The sequence below is a fragment of the Ambystoma mexicanum genome, chromosome 1p, assembly GCF_040938575.1.
Source record: "Ambystoma mexicanum isolate Mex_15411 chromosome 1p, UKY_AmexF1_1, whole genome shotgun sequence".
Lineage (NCBI taxonomy): Eukaryota > Metazoa > Chordata > Amphibia > Caudata > Ambystomatidae > Ambystoma > Ambystoma mexicanum.
In genome coordinates this window covers 4,686,620-4,701,777 of record NC_090921.1, presented here as the reverse complement: position 1 = coordinate 4,701,777, position 15,158 = coordinate 4,686,620, and the positions used below count along the sequence as shown (strand labels likewise).

At 45.1% G+C, this 15,158-nt stretch overlaps 3 non-coding genes across 3 annotated transcripts; all 3 read left to right on the top strand.

Moving 5' to 3' along the window:
• Positions 1–393: 393 nt before the first annotated feature.
• Positions 394–464, top strand: TRNAG-GCC (transfer RNA glycine (anticodon GCC)). The gene has a single exon. It is a non-coding gene; the product is annotated as a tRNA-Gly (tRNA).
• Positions 465–6,565: 6,101 nt separating this feature from the next.
• On the top strand, positions 6,566–6,636 carry TRNAG-GCC (transfer RNA glycine (anticodon GCC)). Its single transcript has one exon. It is a non-coding gene; the product is annotated as a tRNA-Gly (tRNA).
• A 6,102-nt stretch (positions 6,637–12,738) lies between these two features.
• Positions 12,739–12,809, top strand: TRNAG-GCC (transfer RNA glycine (anticodon GCC)). The gene has a single exon. It is a non-coding gene; the product is annotated as a tRNA-Gly (tRNA).
• The last annotated feature ends 2,349 nt before the right edge of the window (positions 12,810–15,158 follow it).

Sequence of the window (15,158 nt, the reverse complement as noted above, 5' to 3'; positions counted from 1 at the left end):
TATCATTGTGAAATAGAAGATATGAGCATTAATGAATGTATTCAATTTACAATGAAATGAGAAATTTGATTTTATTATTGAATAATATTTTCTAAAAGTCTTACCCATGAATCTGACCGGACATATTAATGTTGTAAGCAATAATGAGTTTGAAGGAATTGAAGTAGTTGACAAGGTTTCTCTTATTTCCCTGCGAACTACAGTAAGGCAGAGAGTAAAACTTGAAAAAGGACGTAGCAAAGTATGAATGAAGATTTCACCAGAATGTGAGCTCTCTGCCTGCTCCCTGCTTTTGAAATTGAAAGTGCATTGGTTTCCTGTCCCCCTATCCAATCCTTTGACATTCATGTATTGTGCTCAACTGCACATTTTTCCAGTGAGTCGAACATGCAAGCATTGGTGGTTCAGTGGTAGAATTCTCGCCTGCCACGCGGGAGGCCCGGGTTCGATTCCCGGCCAATGCAGCACAGTTTTTTTTACTTCTAAAAATCTGTTTGCATGCTGCTGACATTTTGAAAGTGAAATCAGAACATTATGCACATTATTCTGCAGCTCTAACGTAAACATTCATCCCTCTACCGCCCCCTGGAGCTCTCATGAAAGCATCCAAACCTCCCAGCCACGTCTACGAATTTGCTCACAGATGGTTTTACTGGTGTATACTTGTTGAAGAAAATACCGCAAAGAAATTACCATAGCAAAATCCGCATGTTTCTAATATGTGCTCGCACAATACATTATCTATTTAACTCTGAACTTTTAATTATGCCACTTTTTATTGCCCACAGGGCAGAACTCCCGACTATAAACGGAGTGCTCTTCACTGCAGCATAAATCACGTTCTGTTGTGTAATGACTGCACGTAATTGAGGAGGTGTATACTATATGGGTGATCATCAGGGCTTTAAGTGGGCCGGTGTTAGCCTGGGCCACGCCTCGGCAGTCTCAAGAAAGGGCGCCTCAGGCAGTCCTGTAGCCGAAGCGTTGCACAGTTACACGGACTGCCTGCAGGTGTCATCATGCAGCATGAGGCCTTTTAAATGAGGCTTCATGATGAGTGATGACTCTTTACAGGAAAACAAACGGAGAGACAGGTCCCTGTTTCAGAGTAGTCATCACGCAGCAGGCAGCCCTTTCATTCAAGGAGCCTGTGGTTGTTACCCACGCGGCACCTTGAATGAAAGGGCTGCCTGGTGCGTGTGAGAGAGGGGCACACTGGTATCACACCTTTGGTGTGCCCCAGCCTTTCACCAACCCCTCTACCCTGCATTGGCGAGTGGGGGGGCTCTCATTTGGGGTGTGGCCTAAATACACACATACTTTGGCCACGCCCCCCCTCAATGTAGCACCCCACTTTATCCACTGGTGAAAATATTAACTATAGTTAGTGGTGTTCCCATGGAAGGGCAGGGGGGCACAGGCCCCCACTTTGATCAAGCTTGGCAGCACAACCTATTCCCACTGTAGTGAGCTGCATGTGGCCCACGCTGCCCGGTGCTGGGCGCATGCACAACACAGAAACTGCGAGAAACATCACAACATGAAGAGTTCGTTTCTTGACTTTAGTCAGCTGAAAAGTTCGCACTTTGCAATTAAAGTGGGCTGCACATGACATTGTTACCTAATTCATATTTTGGCTTTCTTTCGGTGGCCAATGTGCTGCATGCACAAGGGGGCAGATAGGTCGTCAGGTTTGTCTGTACAGAGCAGGCAGACTGGCTTACCCAGGCCTTTAGTATCTTATCTGGAGATAACTTCATTGAGTTATGTTTCTGTGGCCTACAATTTCGTGCATGCCGATAAACTCCACATGTTGATGTACTAACACCGAGATTCTCCCATATCCAGCTAGAATAGTTGATATTATTCCACATTTACTTGCATGCAAACCCTCCCGACATAGTCGGGAGTCTCTCAATTATTTCATCACAAATTGCGCTCTATTTTACCTTCTCCCTCCTAAAATATTTCTAACCCCCATTCAATCCAATGGGAACATTCAATTCTCCCGAGCTCTGTTACAAAACCTCCCTCCCAGCTGTGGCAAAGATGTTGTCATGTATGTTTTGATGTGACGGATTGTCATCTGCAAAGGTGTGAAAGCCCTGGATTTTTTTATTCTTATTTAAATTAAATGCTGCTAATGATTCTAAGGCTGTCTGTGTAATGAGTACATGTAATTGGCGAAGGTGTATAGGGGTAAAAGGGGGTCAGACCCCCTCATTCATGGTACTACGTCCTTTCATCGACACCCGACACCCGTTTTTTCGACTGGTGTTTTTACGAATGGTTTTTGCCGAAAACACTCATCAACATTTTTTGGGGGGGGAATGGGGAGGGCATATTAAGGGATGGGGAAAACAGAAAATTGGTAGAGGAGGGGGAGGGGAGTAACCCCCCAAAAATGTATTGGACAAAAATTTGATGAGTTTTTTCGGCAAAACTCTTCGTAAAACCACCCGTCGAAAAAACGGCTGTCGATTAAATGACACAGAGCCCTCATTCATAAATGCGCCTTGGTAAAATGATTGTACACATGACTTGCTGTAGCCAGTCTCCTAACAGTTAGAGAGCCAGTTCTGCCATGGCACAGAGCAGGCTCAAATGTCACATATGCATCTCTGACAGTTGCTGTGATGCAAAGTCCATGCAGGCAGAGGTGGCATGGCATTTTTTGAATTCTTTTTTTATTTCAGCACTTAGGTGGTTGAACAAACAGTACAAAAATAAAGCATCAGGAGGCAAGGCATATACATTACATGGTGCCTGATTACATTGTATATCAGTGGTTAAGCCATATCTATTCTCAATCTGCCACAGAGTCAGTGCTTTGGTCATGTTGTGTATCAGTCAGTTTTCGAACATTATATAGTCCTTAAGAGCAGCCTATTTGTCTTTGGGATGACACCCCGCTGGGAGAGGGTAGCATACAGTACTTCCATATCGTTGGCCAATACCATATTTGACATCCACATATTGGGCATGAGAGGACAGTTGTCCTTCCATTTCTAATATATAACTCGTTTAGCTACGAAAAGACCTAGATTTAACAGTCTATGGATGATAATAAACATTTTGCCCACAACGTCAAACATACATGTACGGGAAAGCACGTCCACCCGAAAGCCAGTAATGTCCACTAGGACCTTGCACACCTCTGACCAGTATGATCCCAGCATCGGGCAGGCCCAGAGAATATGCAAAAAGTCTGCATTTGGGGTCCGGCATATCGGGCACCTGCCCTCAGATTCTGAATTGAATAATGTGATTCTGGATGGGGTATAATGAAGGCAATTTACCATGTTAAAGTAGATGAGCTTAAACTCTTTTGCAAGTCTACAAAATGCTTGTCCATTGCTCAACACCATCTGCAAGTCCTGACTCCATTTGAGTCTAGCTTTTGACTCTATCTGCGGTGTATTCTGTTGTACTAGATTATATAGGGCAGATATCCCTCTCCTCACCTCCTGGAATTCATTATGTGTGACAAGCAAGGATAGGGAACTGGTTCCCACGGGAAAGAAGGCCAATGCGACCTAAATGATGCGTGCATGCGTTTAAATTGCAATATTTATAATGGCCCACTGTCGATCTGAGCCGTGACTCCATTCCAATCTTTGAAATGACCCTCAACAAACATGTCTCCCAGCGTGTGAAACTGTGCTTCCAGCCAGTCTGTGATGATCCTGCAGTCCATGATGGGGCTTAGGGCAGGATTGTTTATCGTAAGGGGCGCCAATCTCCACCTGCCGGAACAGTTTCCTCCACGCAGGAAGTGTGGATCCCACTGAGTCTACTGGATTGTCCCATTTATAGCAGTCAACAAGCAGAAGAGTTTGTAGATTGGCATCACTAGCAGTCACGGTTTCTAGTTTAACATGGGGATGTGCCATATCAGTCCCGAACCAGTATGCTGCAAACTGATTCTGTGCAAGCAAGTAGTATAATTCAAAATGTGTAGCCGCAAGGCTACCAGACTCATACCGCAGCGCTAAGACTGCTCATTGCATTGTAATTGGGCCGGGTGTCAACACAAAATCGGTGCACAGGCACACCCATTCAGTGAAAAAGTCTCTGCCTCGCCATAACAATATCTTACCGAACAAATATAGCAGCTTGGGAAGGACGATAACCTTCAGGCTGAAATTCTACCCATTAGCGACATTGGTGATTTGCTCCATCTCTCCAAGTTCCGCCGCAGTTGTATTATATATGCTCCATGGATACCGTCAAAGATTCCAATGTTTGAATGTGGAAATAGGGTACCGAAGTATTTAAATGGGGTGTCGGACCATTTGAGGCCAGCCATGTTGGCGGGTCTCTTGGTTTTGGAGCTTAATGGAAACACTTTGGATTTAGCTCTACTAATGCAGAGTCTTGAGTATTTACTGAAATCAGTCACCACTTGGGTCAGGATCATGGGCTATATGCCCTGCCCAGATTCCTCACAAGTAATTGAATAGCATCAGCGCAAAGCAATATCATTTCAGGAGTGCCCCCCAGTTTGATGCCCTTATCTTGGAAATGATCGCTAATGATGTCTGCCAGCAGTTCCACCACCAATGCGAATAGTAGTGGGGAACGAGGGCTGCCTTGCCTCGTACACTTAGCTAAATGGAGAATTGAGGAGAGTATGTCATTCGATCTCCGCCTGGCGAATGGCTTTGTTCATAACAATCTAATCCAAGATGGAAAAATCAGGGCCAAAACCATATTTCTCTAGGACTTTGAAGAGGAATTGCCAGGACACAGAGTCAAATGCTTTCTGCATGTCTAGAGAAACAGCCACTTCATGCACCTCTGGGTCCACTCAGATCAACATGTTGAATAGTCTTTGCAGATTTAGAGTCATCCCGACTGGTCCAGGTGCATTAGAAGGGTAGAAGCCTAGTTGGTATTATTTTGGCGTACCTTTTAACGCCCACCTTGATAAGAGATAGTGGACGGCAGAAGACACAATCCCGCGCAGGCTTATTAAGTTATAAAAGCAAGATTATTATGAGTTCTCGCATTGATTCGGGTAATGTCCCTTTTGAAAGGGACTCCTCCCAAAGCTGTAATAGATATGGGGTAGGAGGTCCGGAAATTCTTCATAAAATTCTGGCATAGCCCATCTGACCTGGCTGCATTACCATTGGGCACCTCGCAGATTGCTGTTTTGATTTCTTCTTGCGTCATGGGACTTTTGAGTAGGGCACTGGCTTCTCTGGAGAGCAGAGGGATCGGGATACTGTCTAGACATTGCTCCATTTCGGCATTGGCTGTTTTCCTCCTCGGGCCAAATAGTTCTCCATAAAACCAGTAGAAAGTGCCATTCATGTCTGTGCTGCAGTGCATTACTATCCCCACTTTAGATAATATGAACAAGATAGTTTTACTGCAGGTGTCTTTCCTAACCAGTTGGGGCAATAATTACCCGGTGTGCCTGCCTGGATGGAGGGTAGCCTGGGCGGACCCAAGGCACCAGTCTGATCTGGGGGGCCCAGACCAGCAGGGACCGGCAGGACCGTGATCACACGGTATGGGCCTGTAGGTCCGAAATGAGAGACAGTTACATTGGCAGATGGCAGTAGAACATGGTGGTCTTCCCAAGGCAGCAGGAGGCTGCCCTCGGTCTCTTCCTCTTTCAGGCGGGAGCTGTTTACTCGATGAGACAGCGGTCCTGGCCGGGTCTAGCTTCCCCTTTCCTTGCTAGGAGTCGCGGCAGGGCGGCTGGCCTTGGTGGCAGTTTGTTGGCCAGCAGGTGACCGCCAGCAGCACTTTGTAGATAAAGGGCCTCTATCTTCCTTAGGTTTAATCACACAACAGCAAACACCTTGACAAAGACGCGGGAGGGATGATCTAGTAACTGCGACTATACCAATACTTACAGATATACCGATAGCGAAATAAAAAGTTTATCAAAAGTGAAATACACTGAATAGTGCAACCTCTCCCTAAGACTCGAAACACGTGTGGGTGTTGATTGGTATACAAAGAAAAGTCATTGGTGTTGATTAATTTCATCTAAACTCATTATGCTTGCGCCAAGAACCGTGCACTTCGAATCAATGTATGGTGAGAACTGAGAATTATTGGGCTGAGTTAACTTGTTTTTGGTGTTAATGGCATCCGCTTTTCTAGTTTCTTTGCAGAATTCATGAAGAATAATCTTTTGTCTAGAGGCAATGATATCATTGTGAAATAGAAGATATGAGCATTAATGAATGTATTCAATTTACAATGAAATGAGAAATTTGATTTTATTATTGAATAATATTTTCTAAAAGTCTTACCCATGAATCTGACCGGACATATTAATGTTGTAAGCAATAATGAGTTTGAAGGAATTGAAGTGGTTGACAAGGTTTCTCTTATTTCCCTGCGAACTACAGTAAGGCAGAGAGTAAAACTTAAAAAAAGGACGTAGCAAAGTATGAATGAAGATTTCACCAGAATGTGAGCTCTCTGCCTGCTCCCTGCTTTTGAAATTGAAAGTGCATTGCTTTCCTGTTGCTCTATCCGGTCCTTTGGCATTCGTGAATTGTGCTCAACTGCACATTTTTCCAGTGAGTTGAACATGCAAGCATTGGTGGTTCAGTGGTAGAATTCTCGCCTGCCACGCGGGAGGCCCGGGTTCGATTCCCGGCCAATGCAGCAAAGTTTTTTTTTACTTCTAAAAATCTGTTTGCATGCTGCTGACATTTTGAAAGTGAAATCAGAACATTATGCACATTATTCTGCAGCTCTAACGTAAACATTCATCCCTCTACCGCCCCCTGGAGCTCTCATGAAAGCATCCAAACGTCCCAGCCACGTCTACGAATTTGCTCACAGATGGTTTACTGGTGTATACTTGTTGAAGAAAATACCGCAAAGAAATTACCATAGCAAAATCCGCATGTTTCTAATATGTGCTCGCACAATACATTATCTATTTAACACTGAACTTTTAATTATGCCACTTTTTATTGCCCCCAGGGCAGAACTCCCGACTATAAACGGAGTGCTCTTCACTGCAGCATAAATCACGTTCTGTTGTGTGATGACTGCACGTAATTGAGGAGGTGTATACTATATGGGTGATCATCAGGGCTTTAAGTGGGCCGGTGTTAGCCTGGGCCACGCCTCGGCAGTCTCAAGAAAGGGCTCCTCAGTCAGTCCTGTAGCCGAAGCGTTGCACAGTTACACAGACTGCCTGCAGGTGTCATCATGCAGCATGAGGCCTTTTAAATGAGGCTTCATGAGGAGTGATGACTCTTTACAGGAAAACAAACGGAGAGACTGGTTACTGTTTCAGAGTAGTCATCACGCAGCAGGCAGCCCTTTCATTCAAGGAGCCTGTGGTTGTTATCCACGCGGCACCTTGAATGAAAGGGCTGCCTGGTGCGTGTGAGAGAGGGGCACACTGGTATTACACCTTTGGTGTGCCCCAGCCTTTCACCAACCCCTCTACCCTGCATTGGCGAGTGGGGGGGGCTCTCATTTGGGGTGTGGCCTAAATACACACATACTTTGGCCACGCCCCCCCTCAATGTAGCACCCCACTTTATCCACTGGTGAACATATTAACTATAGTTAGTGGTGTTCCCATGGAAGGGCAGGGGGGCACAGGCCCCCACTTTGATCAAGCTTGGCAGCACAACCTATTCCCACTGTAGTGAGCTGCAGGTGGCCCACGCTGCCCGGTGCTGGGCGCATGCACAACACAGAAACTGCGAGAAACATCACAACATGATGAGTTCGTTTCTTGACTTTAGTCAGCTGAAAAGTTCGCACTTTGCAATTAAAGTGGGCTGCACATGACATTGTTACCTAATTCATATTTTGGCTTTCTTTCGGTGGCCAATGTGCTGTATGCACAAGGGGGCAGGTAGGTCGTCAGGTTTGTCTGTACAGAGTAGGCAGACTGGCTTACCCAGGCCTTTAGTATCTTATCTGGAGTTAACTTCATTGAGTTATGTTTCTGTGGCCTACAATTTCGTGCATGCCGATAAACTCCACATTTTGATGTACTAACACCGAGATTCTCCCATATCCAGCTAGAATAGTTAATATTATTCCACATTTACTTGCATGCAAACCCTCCCGACATAGTCGGGAGTCTCTCAATTATTTCATCACAAATTGCGCTCTTTTTTACCTTCTCCCTCCTAAAATATTTCTAACCCCCATTCAATCCAATGGGAACATTCAATTCTCCCGAGCTCTGTTACAAAACCTCCCTCCCAGCTGTGCCAAAGATGTTGTCATGTATGTTTTGATGTGACGGATTGTCATCTGCAAAGGTGTGAAAGCCCTGGCTTTTTTTATTCTTATTTAAATTAAATGCTGCTGATGATTCTAAGGCTGTCTGTGTAATGAGTACATGTAATTGGCGAAGGTGTATAGCGGTAAAAGGGGGTCAGACCCCCTCATTCATGGTACTACGTCCTTTCATCGACACCCGACACCCGTTTTTTCGACTGGTGTTTTTACGAATGGTTTTTGCCGAAAACACTCATCGACATTTTTTGGGGGGGGAATGGGGAGGGCATATTAAGGGATGGGGAAAACAGAAAATTGGTAGAGGAGGGGGAGGGGAGTAACCCCCCAAAAATGTATTGGACAAAAATTTGATGAGTTTTTTCGGCAAAACTCTTCGTAAAACCACCCGTCGAAAAAACGGCTGTCGATTAAATGACACAGAGCCCTCATTCATAAATGCGCCTTGGTAAAATGATTGTACACATGACTTGCTGTAGCCAGTCTCCTAACAGTTAGAGAGCCAGTTCTGCCATGGCACAGAGCAGGCTCAAATGTCACATATGCATCTCTGACAGTTGCTGTGATGCAAAGTCCATGCAGGCAGAGGTGGCATGGCATTTTTTGAATTCTTTTTTTATTTCAGCACTTAGGTGGTTGAACAAACAGTACAAAAATAAAGCATCAGGAGGCAAGGCATATACATTACATGGTGCCTGATTACATTGTATATCAGTGGTTAAGCCATATCTATTCTCAATCTGCCACAGAGTCAGTGCTTTGGTCATGTTGTGTATCAGTCAGTTTTCGAACATTATATAGTCCTTAAGAGCAGCCTATTTGTCTTTGGGATGACACCCCGCTGGGAGAGGGTAGCATACAGTACTTCCATATCGTTGGCCAATACCATATTTGACATCCACATATTGGGCATGAGAGGACAGTTGTCCTTCCATTTCTAATATATAACTCGTTTAGCTACGAAAAGACCTAGATTTAACAGTCTATGGATGATAATAAACATTTTGCCCACAACGTCAAACATACATGTACGGGAAAGCACGTCCACCCGAAAGCCAGTAATGTCCACTAGGACCTTGCACACCTCTGACCAATATGATCCCAGCATCGGGCAGGCCCAGAGAATATGCAAAAAGTCTGCATTTGGGGTCCGGCATATCGGGCACCTGCCCTCAGATTCTGAATTGAATAATGTGATTCTGGATGGGGTATAATGAAGGCAATTTACCATGTAAAAGTAGATGAGCTTAAACTCTTTTGCAAGTCTACAAAATGCTTGTCCATTGCTCAACACCATCTGCAAGTCCTGACTCCATTTGAGTCTAGCTTTTGACTCTATCTGTGGTGTATTCTGTTGTACTAGATTATATAGGGCAGATATCCCTCTCCTCACCTCCTGGAATTCATTATGTGTGACAAGCAAGGATAGGGAACTGGTTCCCACGGGAAAGAAGGCCAATGCCACCTAAATGATGCGTGCATGCGTTTAAATTGCAATATTTATAATGGCCCACTGTCGATCTGAGCCGTGACTCCATTCCAATCTTTGAAATGACCCTCAACAAACATGTCTCCCAGCGTGTGAAACTGTGCTTCCAGCCAGTCTGTGATGATCCTGCAGTCCATGATGGGGCTTAGGGCAGGATTGTTTATCGTAAGGGGCGGCAATCTCCACCTGCCGGAACAGTTTCCTCCACGCAGGAAGTGTGGATCCCACTGAGTCTACTGGATTGTCCCATTTATAGCAGTCAACAAGCAGAAGAGTTTGTAGATTGGCATCACTAGCAGTCACGGTTTCTAGTTTAACATGGGGATGTGCCATATCAGTCCCGAGCCAGTATGCTGCAAACTGATTCTGTGCAAGCAAGTAGTATAATTCAAAATGTGTAGCCGCAAGGCTACCAGACTCATACCGCAGCGCTAAGACTGCTCATTGCATTGTAATTGGGCCGGGTGTCAACACAAAATCGGTGCACAGGCACACCCATTCAGTGAAAAAGTCTCTGCCTCGCCATAACAATATCTTACCGAACAAATATAGCAGCTTGGGAAGGACGATAACCTTCAGGCTGAAATTCTACCCATTAGCGACATTGGTGATTTGCTCCATCTCGCCAAGTTCCGCCGCAGTTGTATTATATATGCTCCATGGATACCGTCAAAGATTCCAATGTTTGAATGTGGAAATAGGGTACCGAAGTATTTAAATGGGGTGTCGGACCATTTGATGCCAGCCATGTTGGCGGGTCTCTTGGTTTTGGAGCTTAATGGAAACACTTTGGATTTAGCTCTACTAATGCAGAGTCTTGAGTATTTACTGAAATCAGTCACCACTTGGGTCAGGATCATGGGCTATATGCCCTGCCCGGATTCCTCACAAGTAATTGAATAGCATCAGCGCAAAGCAATATCATTTCAGGAGTTCCCCCCAGTTTGATGCCCTTATCTTGGAAATGATCGCTAATGATGTCTGCCAGCAGTTCCACCACCAATGCGAATAGTAGTGGGGAACGAGGGCTGCCTTGCCTCGTACACTTAGCTAAATGGAGAATTGAGGAGAGTATGTCATTCGATCTCCGCCTGGCGAATGGCTTTGTTCATAACAATCTAATCCAAGATGGAAAAATCAGGGCCAAAACCATATTTCTCTAGGACTTTGAAGAGGAATTGCCAGGACACAGAGTCAAATACTTTCTGCATGTCTAGAGAAACAGCCACTTCATGCACCTCTGGGTCCACTCAGATCAACATGTTGAATAGTCTTTGCAGATTTAGAGTCATCCCGACTGGTCCAGGTGCATTAGAAGGGTAGAAGCCTAGTTGGTATTATTTTGGCGTACCTTTTAACGTCCACCTTGATAAGAGATAGTGGACGGCAGAAGACGCAATCCCGCGCAGGCTTATTAAGTTATAAAAGCAAGATTATTATGAGTTCTCGCATTGATTCGGGTAATGTCCCTTTTGAAAGGGACTCCTCCCAAAGCTGTAATAGATATGGGGTAGGAGGTCCGGAAATTCTTCATAAAATTCTGGCATAGCCCATCTGACCTGGGTGCATTACCATTGGGCACCTCGCAGATTGCTGTTTTGATTTCTTCTTGCGTCATGGGACTTTTGAATAGGGCACTGGCTTCTCTGGAGAGCAGAGGGATCGGGATACTGTCTAGACATTGCTCCATTTCGGCATTGGCTGTTTTCCTCCTCGGGCCAAATAGTTCTCCATAAAACCAGTAGAAAGTGCCATTCATGTCTGTGCTGCAGTGCATTACTATCCCCACTTTAGATAATATGAACAAGATAGTTTTACTGCAGGTGTCTTTCCTAACCAGTTGGGGCAATAATTACCCGGTGTGCCTGCCTGGATGGAGGGTAGCCTGGGCGGACCCAAGGCACCAGTCTGATCTGGGGGGCCCAGACCAGCAGGGACCGGCAGGACCGTGATCACACGGTATGGGCCTGTAGGTCCGAAATGAGAGACAGTTACATTGGCAGATGGCAGTCGAACATGGTGGTCTTCCCAAGGCAGCAGGAGGCTGCCCTCGGTCTCTTCCTCTTTCAGGCGGGAGCTGTTTACTCGATGAGACAGCGGTCCTGGCCGGGTCTAGCTTCCCCTTTCCTTGCTAGGAGTCGCGGCAGGGCGGCTGGCCTTGGTGGCAGTTTGTTGGCCAGCAGGTGACCGCCAGCAACACTTTGTAGATAAAGGGCCTCTATCTTCCTTAGGTTTAATCACACAACAGCAAACACCTTGACAAAGACGCGGGAGGGATGATCTAGTAACTGCGACTATACCAATACTTACAGATATACCGATAGCGAAATAAAAAGTTTATCAAAAGTGAAATACACTGAATAGTGCAACCTCTCCCTAAGACTCGAAACACGTGTGGGTGTTGATTGGTATACAAAGAAAAGTCATTGGTGTTGATTAATTTCATCTAAACTCATTATGCTTGCGCCAAGAACCGTGCACTTCGAATCAATGTATGGTGAGAACTGAGAATTATTGGGCTGAGTTAACTTGTTTTTGGTGTTAATGGCATCCGCTTTTCTAGTTTCTTTGCAGAATTCATGAAGAATAATCTTTTGTCTAGAGGCAATGATATCATTGTGAAATAGAAGATATGAGCATTAATGAATGTATTCAATTTACAATGAAATGAGAAATTTGATTTTATTATTGAATAATATTTTCTAAAAGTCTTACCCATGAATCTGACCGGACATATTAATGTTGTAAGCAATAATGAGTTTGAAGGAATTGAAGTGGTTGACAAGGTTTCTCTTATTTCCGTGCGAACTACAGTAAGGCAGAGAGTAAAACTTAAAAAAAGGACGTAGCAAAGTATGAATGAAGATTTCACCAGAATGTGAGCTCTCTGCCTGCTCCCTGCTTTTGAAATTGAAAGTGCATTGCTTTCCTGCTGCTCTATCCGGTCCTTTGGCATTCGTGAATTGTGCTCAACTGCACTTTTTTCCACACGGGTCAACATGCCAGCATTGGTGGTTCAGTGGTAGAATTCTCGCCTGCCACGCGGGAGGCCCGGGTTCGATTCCCGGCCAATGCAGCAAAGTTTTTTTTTACTTCTAAAAATCTGTTTGCATGCTGCTGACATTTTGAAAGTGAAATCAGAACATTATGCACATTATTCTGCAGCTCTAACGTAAACATTCATCCCTCTACCGCCCCCTGGAGCTCTCATGAAAGCATCCAAACGTCCCAGCCACGTCTACGAATTTGCTTCCAGATGGTTTACTGGTGTATACTTGTTGAAGAAAATACCGCAAAGAAATTACCATAGCAAAATCCGCATGTTTCTAATATGTGCTCGCACAATACATTATCTATTTAACTCTGAACTTTTAATTATGCCACTTTTTATTGCCCCCAGGGCAGAACTCCCGACTATAAACGGAGTGCTCTTCACTGCAACATAAATCACGTTCTGTTGTGTAATGACTGCACGTAATTGAGGAGGTGTATACTATATGGGTGATCATCAGGGCTTTAAGTGGGCCGGTGTTAGCCTGGGCCACGCCTCGGCAGTCTCAAGAAAGGGCTCCTCAGGCAGTCCTGTAGCCGAAGCGTTGCACAGTTACACAGACTGCCTGCAGGTGTCATCATGCAGCATGTTGCCTTTTAAATGAGGCTTCATGAGGAGTGATGACTCTTTACAGGAAAACAAACGGAGAGACTGGTTACTGTTTCAGAGTAGTCATCACGCAGCAGGCAGCCCTTTCATTCAAGGAGCCTGTGGTTGTTATCCACGCGGCACCTTGAATGAAAGGGCTGCCTGGTGCGTGTGAGAGAGGGGCACACTGGTATTACACCTTTGGTGTGCCCCAGCCTTTCACCAACCCCTCTACCCTGCATTGGCGAGTGGGGGGGGGGCTCTCATTTGGGGTGTGGCCTAAATACACACATACTTTGGCCACGCCCCCCCCTCAATGTAGCACCCCACTTTATCCACTGGTGAACATATTAACTATAGTTAGTGGTGTTCCCATGGAAGGGCAGGGGGGCACAGGCCCCCACTTTGATCAAGCTTGGCAGCACAACCTATTCCCACTGTAGTGAGCTGCATGTGGCCCACGCTGCCCGGTGCTGGGCGCATGCACAACACAGAAACTGCGAGAAACATCACAACATGATGAGTTCGTTTCTTGACTTTAGTCAGCTGAAAAGTTCGCACTTTGCAATTAAAGTGGGCTGCACATGACATTGTTACCTAATTCATATTTTGGCTTTCTTTCGGTGGCCAATGTGCTGTATGCACAAGGGGGCAGGTAGGTCGTCAGGTTTGTCTGTACAGAGCAGGCAGACTGGCTTACCCAGGCCTTTAGTATCTTATCTGGAGTTAACTTCATTGAGTTATGTTTCTGTGGCCTACAATTTCGTGCATGCCGATAAACTCCACATTTTGATGTACTAACACCGAGATTCTCCCATATCCAGCTAGAATAGTTGATATTATTCCACATTTACTTGCATGCAAACCCTCCCGACATAGTCGGGAGTCTCTCAATTATTTCATCACAAATTGCGCTCTTTTTTACCTTCTCCCTCCTAAAATATTTCTAACCCCCATTCAATCCAATGGGAACATTCAATTCTCCCGAGCTCTGTTACAAAACCTCCCTCCCAGCTGTGGCAAAGATGTTGTCATGTATGTTTTGATGTGACGGATTGTCATCTGCAAAGGTGTGAAAGCCCTGGCTTTTTTTATTCTTATTTAAATTAAATGCTGCTGATGATTCTAAGGCTGTCTGTGTAATGAGTACATGTAATTGGCGAAGGTGTATAGGAGTAAAAGGGGGTCAGACCCCCTCATTCATGGTACTACGTCCTTTCATCGACACCCGACACCCGTTTTTTCGACTGGTGTTTTTACGAATGGTTTTTGCCGAAAACACTCATCGACATTTTTTTGGGGGGGAATGGGGAGGGCATATTAAGGGATGGGGAAAACAGAAAATTGGTAGAGGAGGGGGAGGGGAGTAACCCCCCAAAAATGTATTGGACAAAAATTTGATGAGTTTTTTCGGCAAAACTCTTCGTAAAACCACCCGTCGAAAAAACGGCTGTCGATTAAATGACACAGAGCCCTCATTCATAAATGCGCCTTGGTAAAATGATTGTACACATGACTTGCTGTAGCCAGTCTCCTAACAGTTAGAGAGCCAGTTCTGCCATGGCACAGAGCAGGCTCAAATGTCACATATGCATCTCTGACAGTTGCTGTGATGCAAAAGCCATGCAGGCAGAGGTGGCATGGCATTTTTTGAATTCTTTTTTTATTTCAGCACTTAGGTGGTTGAACAAACAGTACAAAAATAAAGCATCAGGAGGCAAGGCATATACATTACATGGTGCCTGATTACATTGTATATCAGTGGTTAAGCCATATCTATTCTCA